The sequence below is a fragment of the Spinacia oleracea genome, chromosome 6 (genome assembly GCF_020520425.1).
Source record: "Spinacia oleracea cultivar Varoflay chromosome 6, BTI_SOV_V1, whole genome shotgun sequence".
NCBI classification, from domain to species: domain Eukaryota; kingdom Viridiplantae; phylum Streptophyta; class Magnoliopsida; order Caryophyllales; family Amaranthaceae; genus Spinacia; species Spinacia oleracea.
In genome coordinates this window covers 68,482,945-68,501,441 of record NC_079492.1, presented here as the reverse complement: position 1 = coordinate 68,501,441, position 18,497 = coordinate 68,482,945, and the positions used below count along the sequence as shown (strand labels likewise).

Sequence of the window (18,497 nt, the reverse complement as noted above, 5' to 3'; positions counted from 1 at the left end):
GCTTACGGACTATTCTAAGCCAAGTCTGTCCGTACTACCAAAGGCGATCATGCCTTCTATTGCAGCTGAGACCTTCAAGATTGAGCCCGCATTGATTAACATGATCGAGAGACGCCAGTACGGTGGGGAACCAGGTGAAGATCCGAATCTTCACATTCAGTCCTTTATCCAATATTGCTCCACCATCAAGCAAAAGGGATTGACTCCGGAGCAGACTATGGAGATACTTTTCCCGTTCTCTTTGAGTGGGAAAGCTAAACTGTGGATTAATGGGTTGAATCGGGCGGCTTTGAAAATCAATAATTGGGAATCCTTGGCTCTTGCTTTTTATGTTAAATATTTTCCACCTGAGAAAACGGCTCGTCTGAGGGGTCAGATATTAGGTATCTCACAACAAGCGGATGAGAGTTTGTTCGAGGTTTGGGAGAGATTCAAGGATTTGCAAAGAGAATGCCCGCACCATGGTTTGGAAGATTGGTTCTTGATTCAGCAGTTTTATAATGGTCTGGGCAATGAGTCTAGATGTTTGTTGGATTCAGCTGCCAGTGGGAGGTTCATGCAACTTGAGGTGCCTAGAGCTATGGAGGTGATTGAGGAGATAGCCATTCACAATGCCCAGTATGGAAATCCTAGAGGTCTATCTAAGAGGGGTGGTAAGCATGATTTAAATTCTATTGAACAATTAACTGCCCAATTGACTGCTTTACATTATAAATTCGATAATATGCAAGCGGCCAATGCTCAATCTGCCCAACCTGTTAGTGTAGCTGCTATGAGTGCCCAACCTACTACTATTTGTGAAAGTTGTGGAATGTCTGGTCATTATGCACAGGAATGTAGAAGCTCTATTGAACAATGTAATGCTTTTCAATCCTACAAACAAAACAACCCATTCTCCAACTCTTACAATGAGGGCTACAAAAATAACCCTCTGCTTTCCTACAGAAGCAACAACATCCAAAACCCTCACCAAGTTCAACATCCACCACCACAACCATATCAACCCCCACACCAACAATCTTACCAACCCCGAAACAACTACAACCAACAGTCTAGTGGGCCACCTGGGTTCTCTAGACAACACACATCACCCCCACAACCACAACCTCAAGCCACACAGCCTGACCCTATGCTAGTAGAGATGAGAAACATGATGCTACAAATGCAAAAATCTCTAAGTGAAAAGGATGCAAAAATCGATGCTCTTACTGCTCATAACAAGATCATTGATACACAGCTGGCACAGATGGCTACTACTATTGCAGGGAGGCCACCAGGCCAACTTCCTTCACAGCCCGAAAATAGGGAGTCTGCTAATGCAATTACATTGAGGAGTGGTAGGGATTATGATGGTCCTTCTATGCCGGTTGAGGTTGATTCCGGGGTGTCTGCTAGTGATCTGGTCAGTGAGGAAATCCCGAAGATAGTTATGGGTGAAAAGGAACCAGCTGAAAAGATAGTCAATGAAAATGAGGCTACAACTGCGGTTAAGAAGGGAGCGGATATACAAGTACCACCTATTGCACTCCCCTTCCCAAACCGACAACTCAAGAATAAGCTAGACAAGCAGTTTGGCAGATTCTTGGAAGTGGTCAAAAATTTGCAGGTAACGGTTCCTTTTACTGAGTTAATTTTACAAGTTCCTGCTTATGCTAAATTCATGAAGGATATTTTGACCAGAAAACGTGCCTTTTGTGAGGTAGAGACTGTAGCTTTCACTGAGGAATGTAGTGCTTATTTGCAAAACAAGTCTCCACCTAAACTTAAGGACCCCGGGAGTTTTTCCATCCCATGTAACATTGGCACCGTATTTATTGATAAAGCTTTATGTGATCTAGGTGCTAGTGTGTCTGTCATGCCTTTGTCTGTCTGTACTAAACTGAATATAGGTGAGCTTAAGGTTACCAATATCACTCTACAAATGGCCGACCGTTCTGTCAAATACCCCTTAGGTGTTTTAGAGGACGTCCCTGTTAGAGTAGGTAAATTCTATATACCTGTGGACTTTGTAGTATTAGACATGCAGGAGGATTCTCAAATTCCCATAATCTTGGGTAGGCCCTTCCTTCATACGGCGGGGGCGGTAATTGATGTTAAAAGTGGGAAATTGACATTGTCTGTTGGGGATGATAAGGTGACCTTTAATCTGAATAGTGCCTTAAAAAGTCCCATGCTAGAGGAGGAACAATGCTATCGCATAGATGTAGTCGATTTTATTACTCGTGATAACGTCTCCCAAGTTCTCGAAAGAGACCCTTTGGAGGCAGTGCTTTGTTGTGAGTCTTCTGCAGGTGATAGCAGTTCTTGGAGTGCTGATGTGGATGCTCTGGAATTGGCTCTTAATGGTGGAGAATCTGAGCCGGAGGGCATCAAATTGAAGAGGTTAGTTCGGCCGGTTTGTTCTGTTAAAGAGGTAAAGAAACCCGAACTTAAACCTCTTCCTGCTAACCTTAAGTATGCGTTTTTAGATAATGAACAACTTTGCCCTGTGATCGTCAGTACTGCACTTGATGCAGGCCAGCTATCCCAACTTCTTATTGTGTTGAAAAGGCACAAAAAGGCCATCGGGTACAGTATTGATGATTTAAAGGGTATTAGCCCTGACTTTTGTATGCATAGGATACATCTAGATGAAAATCATAAACCATGCATTCAGCCCCAGCGTCGTTTGAACCCTGTCATGCAAGATGTTGTAAAAGCTGAAGTTATGAAATTGCTTGATGCGGGTATAGTGTATGCTGTGTCTGATTCTAAGTGGGTGAGTCCCGTTCAGGTAGTGCCTAAGAAAGGGGGGACAACTGTGGTGAGAAATGAAAAAAATGAGTTGATACCAACTAGGGTAGTCACAGGTTGGCGCATGTGCATTGATTATAGGCGTCTTAATGTTGCTACTAAAAAGGACCATTTTCCCCTTCCCTTCATTGATCAAATGTTAGAAAGGTTAGCCTGTCACAAGTTTTTCTGTTATCTGGATGGTTATTCTGGTTTCTTTCAAATTCCCATACATCCGGACGACCAGGAAAAGACCACCTTCACCTGCCCCTATGGTACCTTTGCATATCGTAGGATGCCTTTTGGTCTGTGTAATGCGCCTGCTACTTTCCAACGTTGCATGATGAGTATTTTTTCTGATTTTATTGAGTCTATCATGGAAGTGTTTATGGATGATTTTAGCGTCTATGGTACTTCTTTTGATTCTTGCTTGCTAAATCTGACTAAAGTTTTGAAAAGATGCGAAGAGTGCAATTTAGTCTTGAACTGGGAAAAGTGTCATTTCATGGTTACTGAAGGGGTGGTTTTGGGACATTTGATATCTGATAAGGGCATTCAGGTGGATCGAGCTAAGGTCCAAGTGATTGAACAATTACCCCCTCCAGTTAATGTGAAGGGTGTTAGGAGTTTTCTTGGTCATGCGGGGTTTTATCGCCGCTTTATCAAGGATTTCTCTAAAATGGTTAAACCACTTACCCAGCTCCTTCTCAAGGATGCCCCGTTTGTGTTTACTGATGCTTGTCTTGAAGCCTTTGACAGGATTAAACAGGCACTGATTTCGGCTCCCATCATCCGTTCTCCCGAATGGGATATTCCGTTTGAGATAATGTGTGATGCAAGTGATTATGCAGTTGGGGCAGTGCTGGGTCAGAGAAAGGAGAAGGTTTTACATGCCATCTATTATGCAAGTAAGACCTTGGATGAAGCTCAAGTTAATTATGCAACTACTGAGAAAGAGCTTCTAGCTATAGTCTATGCCTTGGATAAATTCCGCACCTATCTGATTGGATCCAAGGTGATAGTCTATACTGACCATGCGGCCCTTAAATATCTGCTCTCTAAGAAGGAAGCCAAGCCTAGGCTTATTCGATGGATATTACTGCTACAGGAGTTCGATCTAGAGATCCGCGACAAGAAAGGAGCTGAGAATGTGGTTGCAGATCACTTGTCGAGATTGAGGTATGACGATGGTAAGGGATCTACACCGATTGATGATTCATTTCCGGATGATCATTTACTTGCACTTGCCAATCAGTCACCATGGTTCGCAGATTTTGCTAACTACATTGTAGGTAGAATCCTTCCGGCCGATCTTTCTTATCAACAGAAGAAGAAATTCCTACATGATGTCCGGTTTTACTTTTGGGACGATCCTTACTTGTTTCGTGAGACTGCTGAAGGGTTATACAAGCGTTGTATTCCAGAATGGGAAGTTCAAGGTGTTATCAGTAGGTGTCATTCTTCACCTTATGGTGGCCACCATGGACCGTCGAAAACAAACGCTAAGCTGTCGCAATGTGGCTTTTACTGGCCTACTATGTTCAAAGATGCACAGGCTTTTATTATGGCTTGTGATGCGTGCCAGAGGGCCGGCACTATTTCGAGGAGGTATGAGATGCCACAGAACGGGATCCTTGAGGTTGAGATTTTCGATGTGTGGGGAATTGATTATATGGGACCATTCCCATCGTCCAAGGGTAACTTGTATATCCTTGTTGCTGTAGATTATGTGTCAAAATGGGTGGAAGCCGTTGCCTCACCTACTAACGATGCTAAGACAGTCATCTCCCTGTTCAAGAAGATCATTTTTCCTAGATTTGGGGTTCCGCGCGCTTTGATCAGTGATGGAGGGTCACACTTTCATGAGAAGCATCTGGATGCGCTCCTGCGCAAGTATGGAGTTTATCACCGCACTGGACTAGCCTACCACCCTCAGACGAGTGGTCAAGTTGAGGTCTCCAACCGAGAGATCAAATCTATCCTTGAGAAAGTGGTGGCAAAGTCTAGGAAGGATTGGAGCGATAAGCTAGATGATACTCTATGGGCATACAGAACCGCCTTTAAGACACCTATTGGTACCTCCCCGTATCGGTTGGTGTATGGCAAGGCGTGTCACCTACCAGTAGAAATGGAGTACAAGGCTTATTGGGCAATCAAACAGCTCAACATGGATGCAAAGCTAGCCGGTGAGAAGCGGTTACTTCAATTATGTGAGCTCGATGAATTCCGACTACAAGCCTATGATAGTGCCCGGATTTACAAGGAAAAGACCAAGAAGTGGCACGACAATCACATTTTGCATAGAGAGTTCGCGGTGGGCGACAAGGTTCTACTTTTTAACTCTAGGCTTAAGTTATTTCCTGGAAAACTTAAATCTAGGTGGTCTGGGCCGTTCACTGTGATTATGGTAAGCAAGTTTGGGTCTGTTGAAGTAGAGAATGGGAATGGTGAACGATTCAAGGTCAACGGGCAACGTCTGAAGTTGTACCATGATGGGGCTACTGTAGGAGTGGTTGAGGTCCATCACCTCCATCCCTCCGCCTCATAAGCTGCATATTCAAGGTAACAAGGTCGAGCGGGACCTAGAAATAAACCAGCGCTTTGCGGGAGGCAGCCCGTATTTTATTGCTTTAAGTAGTATAAGTTTGATTTTTGTCATTTTCCATTCTATTTTTGTGAGTTTAGTTAGTATTTCCATACCTAAGTGTGTTTAAGTATTGGTGAGGCGAGAAAAGGGCATTACGCTGTTTGGGTGTTTAATAATGTGCAGGCCTAAAGCTCCAAGTTCGAGAAAGTGAAATTACGCACAAGGCCAAGCACGCTGCAAATCGCCCGATCCGTATCGGGCGAGGTGCGCCCGATCGGGCGCGCACGGATGAATTTCTTGCAGTTTATTTCCGCCCGATCGGGCGCAGCATGCCCGATCGGGCGATCCAGCGAGTGGAATGCCCGATCGGGCGAAATAATTTTGCCCGATCGGGCGCTTTGGCGAGTGGAATGCCCGATCGGGCGAAATTATTTTGCCCGATCGGGCGGTTGATGAAATTTTCGAGGAAAAGTCAAGGATGATTCTGGGCAGGGGAAAGTCAAGAAAATAAGCTTTCGCAAATCGCCCGATTCGGATCGGGCGTGGTGCGCCCGATCGGGCGCGCACGCATGAAAAGAAAAGGATCGCATCCCGCCCGATCGGGCGGAATTTCGCCCGATCGGGCGAGACGCGATTTCAGCGATAAACTCACGTTTTCCCCAATCTTTCTTCACTTCCTCTTCATACAAAACCTAACTTTCTCTCACTCCTCCATTAAACCCCAACTTCCAAAAACTTCAAACCACCATATCTCCCTCAAATCTCCACCAAATTCAACAATTCTTTCATCAAAATCATCCTCTCATCATCCTCTACAACCTACACCTAATCGATTTAAGTTTTCACTCATCCCCACAAAATCCCCAAATTCACCCAAAAAAAAAAAAAACTCAAAAAGCTCAAAAATTCAGATTTTTCATCAATGGCAAATAGACCACAAAGAAAATGCACGAGGGTACCAAGAAATCAACATGAGGCTTCCACAAGCCGAGCTCGGGAACCGACACCACCACCTCCACCACCGCAATTCGAGCCCGACACGGATTTTCCGGATGTCATCTTTATTACGGAGGAGCAACGAGCACGATTCATGCACCTCAAATTGAGGGAGGTAATCCCTACTCGCTTTATATGTCAAAAATCATTGCATGAAATGGGAATTGAGCGTGATGTAAAACGTGTTTTTGTTGGTGTTGGTATGAGTAGCATGTATGGTATGCTCCGTCTCACATTTAGGCGGTTGACTCTAGAATTTTTGAGTAGTTTTAATATTCGTAGGGATGGTTATCGAACCGTGTCATCGGTTCAATTTCGTGTCATGAACCGAACCTACACCATGAGCTTATCTGATTTTGGTAGAATTTTTGGATTGTCTACCACATATAGTAGGAAACCCAAGGAGACTCACAATAACTGTACCATGTGGGGAAAGCTTACGGGCAATGATAATCCCGGGAGTATGCAACATTTGCATGCTTCCAAGATTCAACACCCGGTACCCATTGTCTTTTACAGGTTCCTAGGATTTACTATCTTTGGTAGGGATGAGACCCAGAACATTAGAAGTACGGAGCTAGAGATCCTAGGTGGCTACGTTTCCGAAGGAGAGGAGAGCTACAAAATGAACCTTGCACATCACATGGCCTCTCAATTTTACTCCATAGCCACCTCCACACATACTACCAAGATTACCATTGGTGGGTTGATCACCCACATAGCCATGGCCACGGCCAATTTTACTGAGGCTAACCAGATCCCAGTTCTGGGTAGCAACTTGCTTGATTTGGCTTATTTTGCTGGACTCCGTAGGCTGCAGGGGGAGCACGGGTTATTTAGGCCGGGAGCCATGTACTGGATTTTCGAGGGAAACAGGCTTTTCACCTTGCCTGACCCTCAGGGCCGCACTAGTTTCAGACCCGGTCAGGCTCATTATCTATTTGTTGGATTTGAGCGAGAGCCTCAGCCTGACCCCCAGCCTCAGCCTGACCCTCAGCCAGAGCCCCATCAGTACCAGCCAGAGCCTCGCACCTACTTCAGGAGGGGGCGTCGAGACACGGGGAGGCCCCAGAGTGGCCCGGTAGTTCATGAGGATCAGGGGTCCATTGATGAGAGGTTGAGCAGACTTGAGCTCGGGTTCCGGGAGTTCGCAGCTGATCACCAGAGGACCATGTTCCCATTTTATGATCAGTATGCCAGGCAGGGCTATATTGCCCCAGATTACGAGCACCCTACCTGGTTTACCTATCCCGCGGAGGGATATGGAGCTCCGGGTTCTATGGGCACCTTCACACCCACCCAGTACGGAGGGTGGGGAGCGGGTCCTAGTGGACATGCTGGCCGAGATGATGGTGATGATGCTGGTAATGATGGCCAAGGCCATCAGTGATGCCGAGATGATGTTGATGATGAGGTTCGATACCCTTGAGCCAATGAGGACATTGTCTGATTTGGTTTGGGGGGGGTTTCACACTACTTGTACATTGTAGGTATGTCTTTCTTTTAGTATTGCATTTCTTTATTTTGGTGTGTTTATTTTGGTGTGTTTAATGCATTCTAGATTAGTTTATTGCTTTGAAAAAAAAAAAAAAAAAAAAAAAAAAAAAAAAAAAAAAAAAAAAATATACAAAAATACGTTCCGATGAATACAAAACCATGCTTCCCTGTGCCCCTTGATTGTAAACTGTTTTGATTCTTGGTTTTTGATGACGAGCATTGTTGATTTGTTAACCATGATTTGAGATCCGATTACTTTGATGCCTTGACTTGAGTCAACTCTGACCAACTACTTGTGGACTTGGTGCTTGACTAGTTGACTTGGTTAGGATGTGTGATAGCTTCCTGGTGTGCCATTGATTTTGAGTATTGGTTTGCAACTATTAGTAATGTTTTATGACTCATATACATGCACGTTGTGGAGGACGAAGGCATTTTTCTATTTAGGTAGCCTTCAGATGAAATTAGATACGTTTGTCCCCTCTTGTTCTACCCATGTTGTGCCTGTGCCATTTATTCGGTGACTAACCACATTACAAGCCCGTAAATTCCCCATTGGTTACTAGTCCCAAGCCTAGCTTGGGGGAGCTAATAGTAGTGAGGTGAGGGAGTTGCAGTGTGGTACATTTTGAGCATATCGAGTATTGAAAAGGGAAATTCTTCTTATCATGATTGTTGTTGAAAAAAAAAAAAAATGAATGAGATGAGGAGAATAAAAGAAAAAAAAAAAATCGTGTGAAGGTTCCAAAAAAAAAAAAAAAAAAAAAAAAAAAAAAAAAAAAAAAAAAAAAAAAAAAAAAAAAAGAAGAAGAAAAAGAAGGAAAGGTCGTTATTCTCAAGAAATTTCAAAGCATTGTTTCACTCAAGTATTGTAATTTCTTATCCTTATGAGTGATTGATTTTAATTGTGAAAGAAAGGCTAGAAAATATAGTGTGGTTTGTTTGTTGTTTCATCATGTGTTGAGTGGGAAGTTGTGGTTGTGGTCATCATTTGTGGTTGACCATGGTTTTGCTAGGATTTATGCTCCCCAAAGCCAAGGCTTTAAGCTCACATTTTTCCCAAATTTACCGCACCCTTACCTAAGCCTAACATTACAAGCTTGAAAGACCTTCCGACCTTTGTGCATAGAGTTGTATTAATGTGAAAGTAGTTGTTTATCAATGCAAGTTATGACATGACACATTTCGAGTCGACTATTAGGTTGAGTGTATGTTTTTCTAGACACACGAGTGTTGTGAGTTTGGGAGGGCATTGTTCACTCATATGTTGGGAGGAGAGCGAACGGGTACATCTTTTATCCGCCACATAAATGAGTGACGAGTATGTGAGCACTAGTCTTGAATTCCAATGTGCATTTTTGGTTCGCTTTGCGTGACGATTGTTAAGGCGGATTAGCGGTTGGATGGATTTGATTGGTTGACATTGATGCATGCTTGTTGGATTTTGCCTTGAATCGTATCCATTGTTTTAAGATGTGTTTGGGGTGAAGTTGATTTATGTATTCATCGATGATTTCTTTGCTTAGGGGCAAGCAAAGATCTAGCTTGGGGGAGTTTGATATATGCGTTTTATATAGAATTTTTGCCCCCGTCCCTTAGTACTTTTATGTATCAAACGTGCTCTTAGGAGCCGTTTCTAGTACTAATGTGTGTTATTGAGTGTGCCTTGAGTTTCAGGTTTGATTATGAGAAATTGGTCGTTTTAGACCCGTTTCATTGTTGATCAAGGCCACTATATGAGTCCGAGAAGTTCGGGACCTCCATCGTCGACTTTCGGGAGCCTGAGATGCTTATGGTTGAGCCCCGGGAGTTAGACTTGGTGACACGGGCGAGATACATTGAAGATTGCAAATCGCCCTGGAAGCTGAGGGCGAAATGCAACCATCGGGCGGAAGTATAAGCAAGCCAAGTTCATCAACGCGCGCCCGATCGGGCGCAGCTCGCCCGATCCGGATCGGGCGGTCAATCTGGAGGTCTTGTGGAGATTTCGCAACCCGCCCGATCGGGCGGATTTTGGCCCGATCGGGCCGACTATCGAGTGATTAGCCCGATCGGGCGAAGCGTCGCCCGATCGGGCGACGCCAACCTCCAGCAGTTTTTCGCGTTTTTAATTCCGTTTTTAAGCCTTATTTTGGCAAAAACTATATAAGCAAACTTGTTTTATTTTTGACGAACATCTTATTTTTCCAGCACAAAACCCTTAGTTTATTTTTCTAAGTTTTATTTTTCTCTCTACATCAATTCAAACACTTAGTTTATTTTCAATCAAAGAAAAATCGAAGCTTTCATTTGCCATTGTCCTTCAATTAGGTATTATTCCTTATTTCAATTCTTTGTTTAAGCTTTAATTATGTTTTCAATCATGCCAATTGCTTTGCTTATTGTTAATATGTGTGAGTAGTTGATTTTCTAGGGTTTTGGGAATCCATGAACGAATGTGAAAGGATGATTAATTGTTGTTGATTGTTGGTTTAGCTGTTAATTCCTATTGATTGCCCTTATTTACTTTGCAATTAGATTTGCGCAGGTTTGATTGTATTAGTTTCGCAATATCAAATTAAGATTCGAGAGATGCAATTTGATGTTTAGGCTTGTTTCAATAGGTAGAATTGGGATTAATACGTAGCGAGAGCCCGTTAATTCTAAGTCTATGATTAGTATCGATTCGAGAGAGCATGCTGGTCTAATTAACTGTTATATTGATTGTTATCGATTGTTGTCGTCTTGGAATGTTGTTCATCGGTGAACCTATGCCCTAGACCTTTTAATATCTGATTTCTTCCTATTTTATTATCGTCCTAGTTATATTATACAAATCAATCCATATTCTTGTTACCAGTAGTCTAGATTAATAATTTAATAGTGGAAAGAACATTGTTTCCCTGTGGATACGATCCCTGCTTCCCTTGCTATATTTTTAGTTGGTGAACGTTAGGTTTATCTTTGATAGGAGTGCGATTTAGCCTGTCAGTTCCACAGAAATAAAAGAATAAAAATCGCATGTTTCCCATTAGAGGGTGACATACCCAAAAGAATATAAAAAATAAAATAAAATAAAAGGTTCCAAAAAAAATCAAAAGCATAATGTAACACAGCTAGGATCAGGGAAGATGGTTTGGGTATGTAGCAAGTGTAGGTTGGTCATTTCTCAACTGCATATCGATCCACACCCTGTCTCAATTTCTACTGCTTCTTTTAATTCTCCCACTTTCTCATCATTATTCTCATTATCATAAGATATATCAACAAACCACGTTGTTAACCCTTTTTTTTTTTTGGTATAACAACGTCATCCCTTTAATATAATACATAACCCATAAATCCTCAATATTAATTGCAAACCTTGTCACCATATTTGCATCATCAACCGAAGGAACACGGAATGAGGTAATTTCCCCCTTAGAACAATCCGTATTTCTTTTTCTTTGTTTTTTTTTTTTTTTCGGTGTTTGCAATAACCTCACCACCCGACTGCCGCTCTTTCGCGGGTCGGTGGTGCTCCCTCTCATTCCTCTCGGCGAACTGAACTGCAACAGAGGGTGGTTTTGTGTTTGGGTTCGTCGGGTCGCGGGTTTTGGGTCTGGGCGGGTGGTTTGTAGACGCGTGGGTCGGGGTTTTTTGTGCGCGAACTGGGCGGGTTTGGGTGTGGTGTTCGCGGACGGGTTGGGTGGAGGGGAACAATGGCATGCGTTTGGTTGTCGGAGTCGGACGGCGACGATAGGGCTGTCACCGGTTGGTTAGGGTGGGCGTTGGTATCGCTGGCTGTGGAGGGACTAGGTGGTGGTTCGTGGCTGGGATTAAGGGAGAAAGATTAGTGGTTCGCGGCCGCCGGTGCTGCGATGCTTGGGCGGTTGACCGGGTCGAGTCCGGTGATACACTCATATTTTATATAGTTTTTACCCCCGTCCTGTATGCACTTTTCATCTCATTTGAGCTCTTCGGAGCCTATTTTAGTGCTAATGTGTGTTGTGTAATGTCTGTTAGTTGCAGGGCTGTTTTTGTTGATAATTGATCTTTGGAGGCCCGTTTCATATCACTCTTGGATGGCTACACGGATCCCGAGGCATTGCGGGATGATCTAGCTAGCTTTAAAGGGGCCACGAGCGTCAAACTTGGCCCAAAGGAGTTAGGCCTAGGCCTCAAGTTCAAACTCAAGGCAAATACGTCTAACTGAGCTCAAAACGTGTGGCCCCGGTTTTCGCAAACCGTCAGGTTTTGAGAAATGAAGAAAGTTTCTCTTAGGTGCGAAATCGGCAGGTTTTGGGAAACCGGTGGCCCCGGTTTTCGCTACCTGATGGCTTTGGTGTGCCTGACTGGGCCGAAAACCGGTCGGTTTCTGGAAACCGGGGTGTCCAGTTTTCGGTCCCAGTTCGTCTTCTTTTGCTTAGTTTGCACTATATATAAGTAATTAATGTTTTAGGAATTCCGGACCTCCGAACTTCGTATTATTATTATTATTCCTTAGTTTAAAACTTCAATTTTTATTTTCCAATTACTCAACTTTTATTAATTTAAAGCTTCAATCTTTCAGCTAATTCTTCGTTCTTCGTTTAGGTATTACTTTATTTCTGATTCTTTTATTCAATTTCAATCATGCTTTTATTTAATAAGTTTATTTGGTTTAATTTAAATATGTGTGAGTAGTTGATTTTCTAGGGTTTTGGGAATCCATGAACGAATATGAAGGGATGATTAATTGTTGTTGATTGTTGGTTTAACGGTTAATTCCTATTGATTGCTCCTATTTACTTTGCAATTAGATTTGCGCAGGTTTGATTGTATTAGTTTCGCAATATCAAATTAAGATTCGAGAGATGCAATTTGATGTTTAGGCTTGTGTCAATAGGTGGAATTGGGATTAATACGTAGCGAGAACCCGTTAATTCTAAGTATATGATTAGTATCGATTCGAGAGAGCATGCTAGTCTAATTAACTGTTTTATTGATTATTATCGATTGTTGTCATCCTGGAATGTTGTTCATCGGTGAACCTATGCCCTAGACCTTTTAATATCTGATTTTTCCCTATTTTATTATCATTCTAGTTATATTATAAAAATCAATCCATATTCTTGTTTCCCAATAGTCTAGAATTGCCGATTAATAGTAGAAAGAACATTGTTTCCCTGTGGATACGATCCCTGCTTCCCTTGCTATATTTTTAGTTGGTGAACGTTAGGTTTATCTTTGATAGGAGTGCGATTTAGCCTGTCAAATTTTGGCGCCGTTGCCGGGGAAACTGTTTTATTTTCTGTTGTTGATTGCTTATCCTAGATTATTGTTTGTTACTACTCAAGGAACTCACGTTCCTTGAGACCGGATCTCACATTGTTTTGTAGTCTTTGTCTATGACCAGGACCGTAGGTACTAGTAATCTTACTCCATTCGATCCTGAGCCCGAAAGAACCTTTCGTAGACGAAGAACTTTCATTGCACAGTGTGGGAATTACTATGATTCTGATCATAATATTGGCGATCTTTTTCCTTCAGATACAGATTCAATTTCAGAGATAGAGATGGGTGACGAAACTCCACTACCGCCACCTACCCCACGGCTTACAGACTATTCTAAGCCAAGTCTGTCCGTGCTACCAAAGGCAATCATGCCTTCTATTGCAGCTGAGACCTTCAAGATTGAGCCTGTATTGATTAACATGATTGAGAGACGCCAGTATGATGGGGAACCAGGTGAAGATCCAAATCTTCATATACAGTCTTTCATCCAATATTGTTCCACCATCAAGCAAAAGGGATTGACTCCGGAGCAGACTATGGAGATACTTTTCCCGTTCTCTTTGAGTGGGAAAGCTAAGTTGTGGATTAATGGGTTGAATCGAGCGGCTTTGAAAATCACTAATTGGGAGTCCTTGGCCCTTGCTTTTTATGTTAAATATTTTCCACCTGAGAAAGCGGCTCGTCCGAGGGGCCAAATATTAGGTATCTCACAACAAGCAGATGAGAGTTTGTTCGAGGTCTGGGAGAGATTCAAGGACTTGTAGAGAGAGTGCCCGCACCATGGTTTGGATGATTGGTTCTTGATTCAGCAGTTTTATAATGGTCTGGGTAATGAGTCTAGATGTCTGTTAGATTCAGCTGCCAGTGGGAGATTCATGCAACTTGAGGTGCCTAGAGCTATGGAGGTGATTGAGGAGATAGCCATTCACAATGCCCAGTACGGGAATCCTAGAGGCCTATCTAATAGGGGTGGTAAGCATGATTTGAATTCTATTGAACAATTAACTGCCCAATTGACTGCTTTACACTATAAGTTTGATAATATGCAAGCAGCCAATGCTCAATCTGCCCAACCTGTTAGTGTAGCTGCTATGAGTGCCCAACCTGCTACTGTTTGTGAAAGTTGTGGAATGTCTGGTCATTATGTACAGGAATGTAGGAGCTCTGTTGAACAATGTAACGCATTTAAATCCTACAAACAAAACAACCCATTCTCCAACTCTTACAACGAGGGCTACAAAAACAACCCTCTACTATCCTACATGAGCAACAATATCCAGAACCCTCACCAAGTCCAATATCCACCACAACAACCATACCAACCCCCACATCAACAATCCTACCAACCACGGAACAACTACAACCAACAGTCTAGTGGACCACCTGGGTTCCCTAGACAACACACATCACCCCCACCACCACAACCTCAAGCCACACAGCCTGACCCTATGCTAGTAGAGATGAGAAATATGATGTTACAAATGCAAAAATCTCTAAGTGAAAAGGATGCAAAGATCGATGCTCTTACTGCTCATAACAAGATCATTGATACACAGTTAGCACAGATGGCTACTACTATTGCAGGGAGGCCACCAGGCCAATTTCCTTCACAGCCCGAAAATAGGGAAACTGCAAATGAAATTACATTGAGGAGTGGTAGGGGTTATGATGGTCCTTCTATGCTAGTTGAGGTTGATTGCGGGGTGTCTGCTAGTGGTCTGGTTAGTAAGGAAGTCCCAGAGATAGTCATGGATGTTAAGGAAGCTGAAAAGGTAGTCAATGAGAATAAGGCTACAACAGAGGTTAAGAAGGGGACAGATATTCAAGTACCACCTATTGTACTCCCTTTCCCAAATCGGCAACTCAAGAATTAGCTAGACAAGCAGTTTGGCAGATTCTTGGAAGTGGTAAAAAATTTGCAGGTAACGGTTCCTTTTACTGAATTGATTTTACAGGTTCCTGCTTATGCTAAATTCATGAAAGATATTTTGACCAGGAAACGTGCTTTTTGTGAGGTAGAGACTGTAGCTTTTACTGAGGAATGTAGTGCTTATTTGCAAAACAAGTCTCCACCTAAACTTAAAGACCCCAGGAGTTTTTCCATCCCATGTAACATTGGCACCGTGTTTATTGATAAAGCTTTATGTGATTTAGGTGCTAGTGTGCCTGTCATGCCTTTGTCTGTCTGTACTAAACTGAATATGGGTGAGCTTAAGGTTACTAATATCACTCTGCAAATGGCCGACCGTTCTGTCAAATACCCCTTAGGTGTTTTAGAGGACGTCCCTGTTAGAGTAGGTAAATTCTATATACCTGTAGACTTTGTGGTACTAGACATGCAAGAGGATTCTCAAATTCCCATTATCTTAGGTAGACCCTTCCTTCACACGGCGGGGGCGGTCATTGATGTTAAAAGTGGGAAATTGACTTTGTCTGTCGGGGATGATAAGGTGACTTTTAATCTGAATAGTGCCTTAAAAAGTCCCATGCTAGAGGAAGAACAATGCTATCGTATTGATGTGGTTGATTTTATTACGCGTGATAACGTCTCCCAAGTTCTCGAAAGAGATCCTTTGGAGGCAGTGCTTTGTTGTGAGTCTTCTGCAGGTGATAGCAGTTCTTGGAGTGCAGTAGTGGATGCTCTAGAGTTGGCTCTTGTTGGTGAAGGGTCCGAACCAGAGAGCACCAAATTGAAGAGGTTAGTTCGGCCGGTTTGTCCTGTTAAAGAGGTAAAGAAACCCGAACTTAAGCCTCTTCCTGCTAACCTTAAATATGCATTTTTGGATGATGAACAACTTTGCCCTGTGATCGTCAGTACTGCACTTGATGCAGACCAGTTATCCCAACTTCTTATTGTGTTGAAAAAGCACAAAAGGGCCATTGGGTACAGTATTGATGATTTAAAGGGTATTAGCCCTGACTTTTGCATGCATAGGATACATCTAGATGAAAATCATAAACCATGCATTCAACCCCAGCGTCGTTTGAACCCTGTCATGCAAGATGTTGTAAAAGCTGAAGTTATGAAATTGCTTGATGCAGGTATTGTATATGCTGTGTCTGATTCTAAGTGGGTGAGTCCTGTTCAGGTAGTGCCTATGAAAGGGGGGACAACTGTGGTTAGAAATGAGAAAAATAAGTTGATACCAACTAGGGTAGTCACAGGTTGGCGCATGTGCATTGATTATAAGCGTCTGAATGTTGCTACTAAAAAGGACCATTTTCCCCTTCCCTTCATTGATCAAATGTTAGAAAGGCTAGCCTGTCACAGGTTTTTCTGTTATCTGGATGGTTATTCTGGTTTCTTTCAAATTCCCATACATCCAGACGACCAGGAAAAGACCACCTTCACCTGTCCCTATGGTACCTTTGCATATCGTAGGATGCCTTTTGGTCTGTGTAATGCACCCACTACTTTCCAACGTTGCATGATGAGTATCTTTTTTGAGTTTATTGAGTCTATCATGGAAGTATTTATGGATGATTTTAATGTCTATGGCACTTCTTTTGATTCTTGCTTGCTAAATCTGACTAAAGTTTTGAAAAGATGTGAAGAGTGTAACTTAGTCCTAAATTGGGAAAGTGTCATTTCATGGTTACTGAAGGGGTGATCTTGGGACATTTAATATCCGATAAGGGCATTCAGGTGGATCGAGCTAAGGCCCAAGTGATTGAACAATTGCCCCCTCTAGTTAATGTGAAGGGTGTTAGAAGTTTTCTTGGTCATGCGGGGTTTTATCGCCGCTCTATCAAGGATTTTTCTAAAATTGTTAAACCACTTACCCAACTCCTCCTCAAGGATGCCCCGTTTGTGTTTACTGATGCTTGTCTTGAGGCTTTTGACAGGATTAAACAGGCACTGATTTCGGCTCCTATCATTCGTTCTCCCGAATGGGATCTTCCGTTCGAGATAATGTGTGATGCAAGTGATTATGCAGTTGGGGCAGTTTTGGGTCAGAGAAAGGAAAAGGTTTTGCATGCCATCTATTATGCAAGTAAGACTTTAGATGAAGCTCAGGTTAATTATGCTACTACTGAGAAAGAGCTTCTAGCCATAGTCTATGCCTTGGACAAATTTCGTACTTACCTGATAGGGTCCAAGGTGATAGTCTACACTTACCATGCGGCTCTTAAGTATCTGCTCTCCAAGAAGGAAGCCAAGCCTAGGCTCACCCGATGGATAATACTGCTACAGGAGTTTGATCTGGAGATTCGCGACAAGAAAGGGGCTGAGAATGTGGTTGCAGATCACTTGTCTAGATTGAGGTATGATGATGGTAAGGGATCTACACCGATCGTTGATTCATTTCCAGATGATCATCTACTTGCACTTGCCAGTCAGTCGCCATGCTTTGCAGATTTTGCTAACTACATTGTAGGGGGTATTCTTCCGGCCGATCTTACATATCAACAGAAGAAGAAATTCCTACATGATGTTCGATTCTATTTTTGGGATGAACCTTATTTGTTTCGTGAGACTGCTGAAGGGTTGTACAAGTGTTGTGTTTCGGAATGGGAAGTCCAAGGTATTATCAGTAGGTGTCGTTCTTCACCTTATGGTGGTCACCATGGACCGTCAAAGACTAACGCTAAGTTGTCACAATGTGGTTTTTACTGGCCTACTATGTTCAAGGATGCACAGGCTTTCATTATGGCTTGTGATGCGTGCCAGAGGGCCGGCACTATTTCGAGGAGGTATGAGATGCCACAGAACGGAATTCTAAAGGTTTAGGTTTTCGACGTGTGGGGAATTGACTACATGGGACCATTTCCATCGTCCAAGGGTAATCTGTATATCCTTGTTGCTGTAGATTATGTGTCGAAGTGGGTGGAAGCCGTTGCCTCACCTAGTAATGATGCTAAAACGGTCATTTCTCTGTTCAAGAAGGTTATTTTTCCTAGATTTGGGGTTCCTCGAGCTTTGATTAGTGATGGAGGGTCACACTTCCATGAGAAGCATCTGGATGCGCTCCTGCGCAAGTATGGGGTTTATCACCGCACTGGGCTAGCCTATCACCCTCAGACGAGTGGGCAAGTTGAGGTCTCTAACCGAGAGATCAAATCTATCCTTGAGAAAGTGGTGGCGAAGTCTAGGAAGGATTGGAGCGATAAGCTGGACGATACTCTGTGGGCATATAGAACCGCCTTTAAGACACCTATTGGTACCTCCCCGTATCAGTTGGTGTATGGCAAGGTGTGTCATTTACCGGTAGAGATGGAGTACAAGGCTTATTGGGCAATCAAACAGCTCAACATGGATGCAAAGTTAGCCGGTGAGAAGCGGTTACTTCAATTGAATGAGCTAGATGAATTCCGATTACAAGCTTATGATAGTGCCCGGATTTACAAAGAAAAGACTAAAAGGTGGCACGATAATCACATTCTGCATAGAGAGTTCGCGGTGGGCGAC

At 43.0% G+C, this 18,497-nt stretch overlaps 1 non-coding gene and 2 pseudogenes across 1 annotated transcript; 1 reads left to right on the top strand and 2 right to left on the bottom strand.

Moving 5' to 3' along the window:
* Nucleotides 1-361: 361 nt before the first annotated feature.
* LOC130464475 (small nucleolar RNA R71) lies at nt 362-468 on the bottom strand. The gene has a single exon (XR_008924884.1). It is a non-coding gene; the product is annotated as a small nucleolar RNA R71 (small nucleolar RNA).
* A 3,208-nt stretch (nt 469-3,676) lies between these two features.
* The window catches only part of LOC130463240 (uncharacterized), a 29,729-nt pseudogene continuing 14,908 nt past the window's right edge, over nt 3,677-18,497 (top strand).
* On the bottom strand, nt 13,776-13,874 carry LOC130464570 (uncharacterized; annotated as a pseudogene).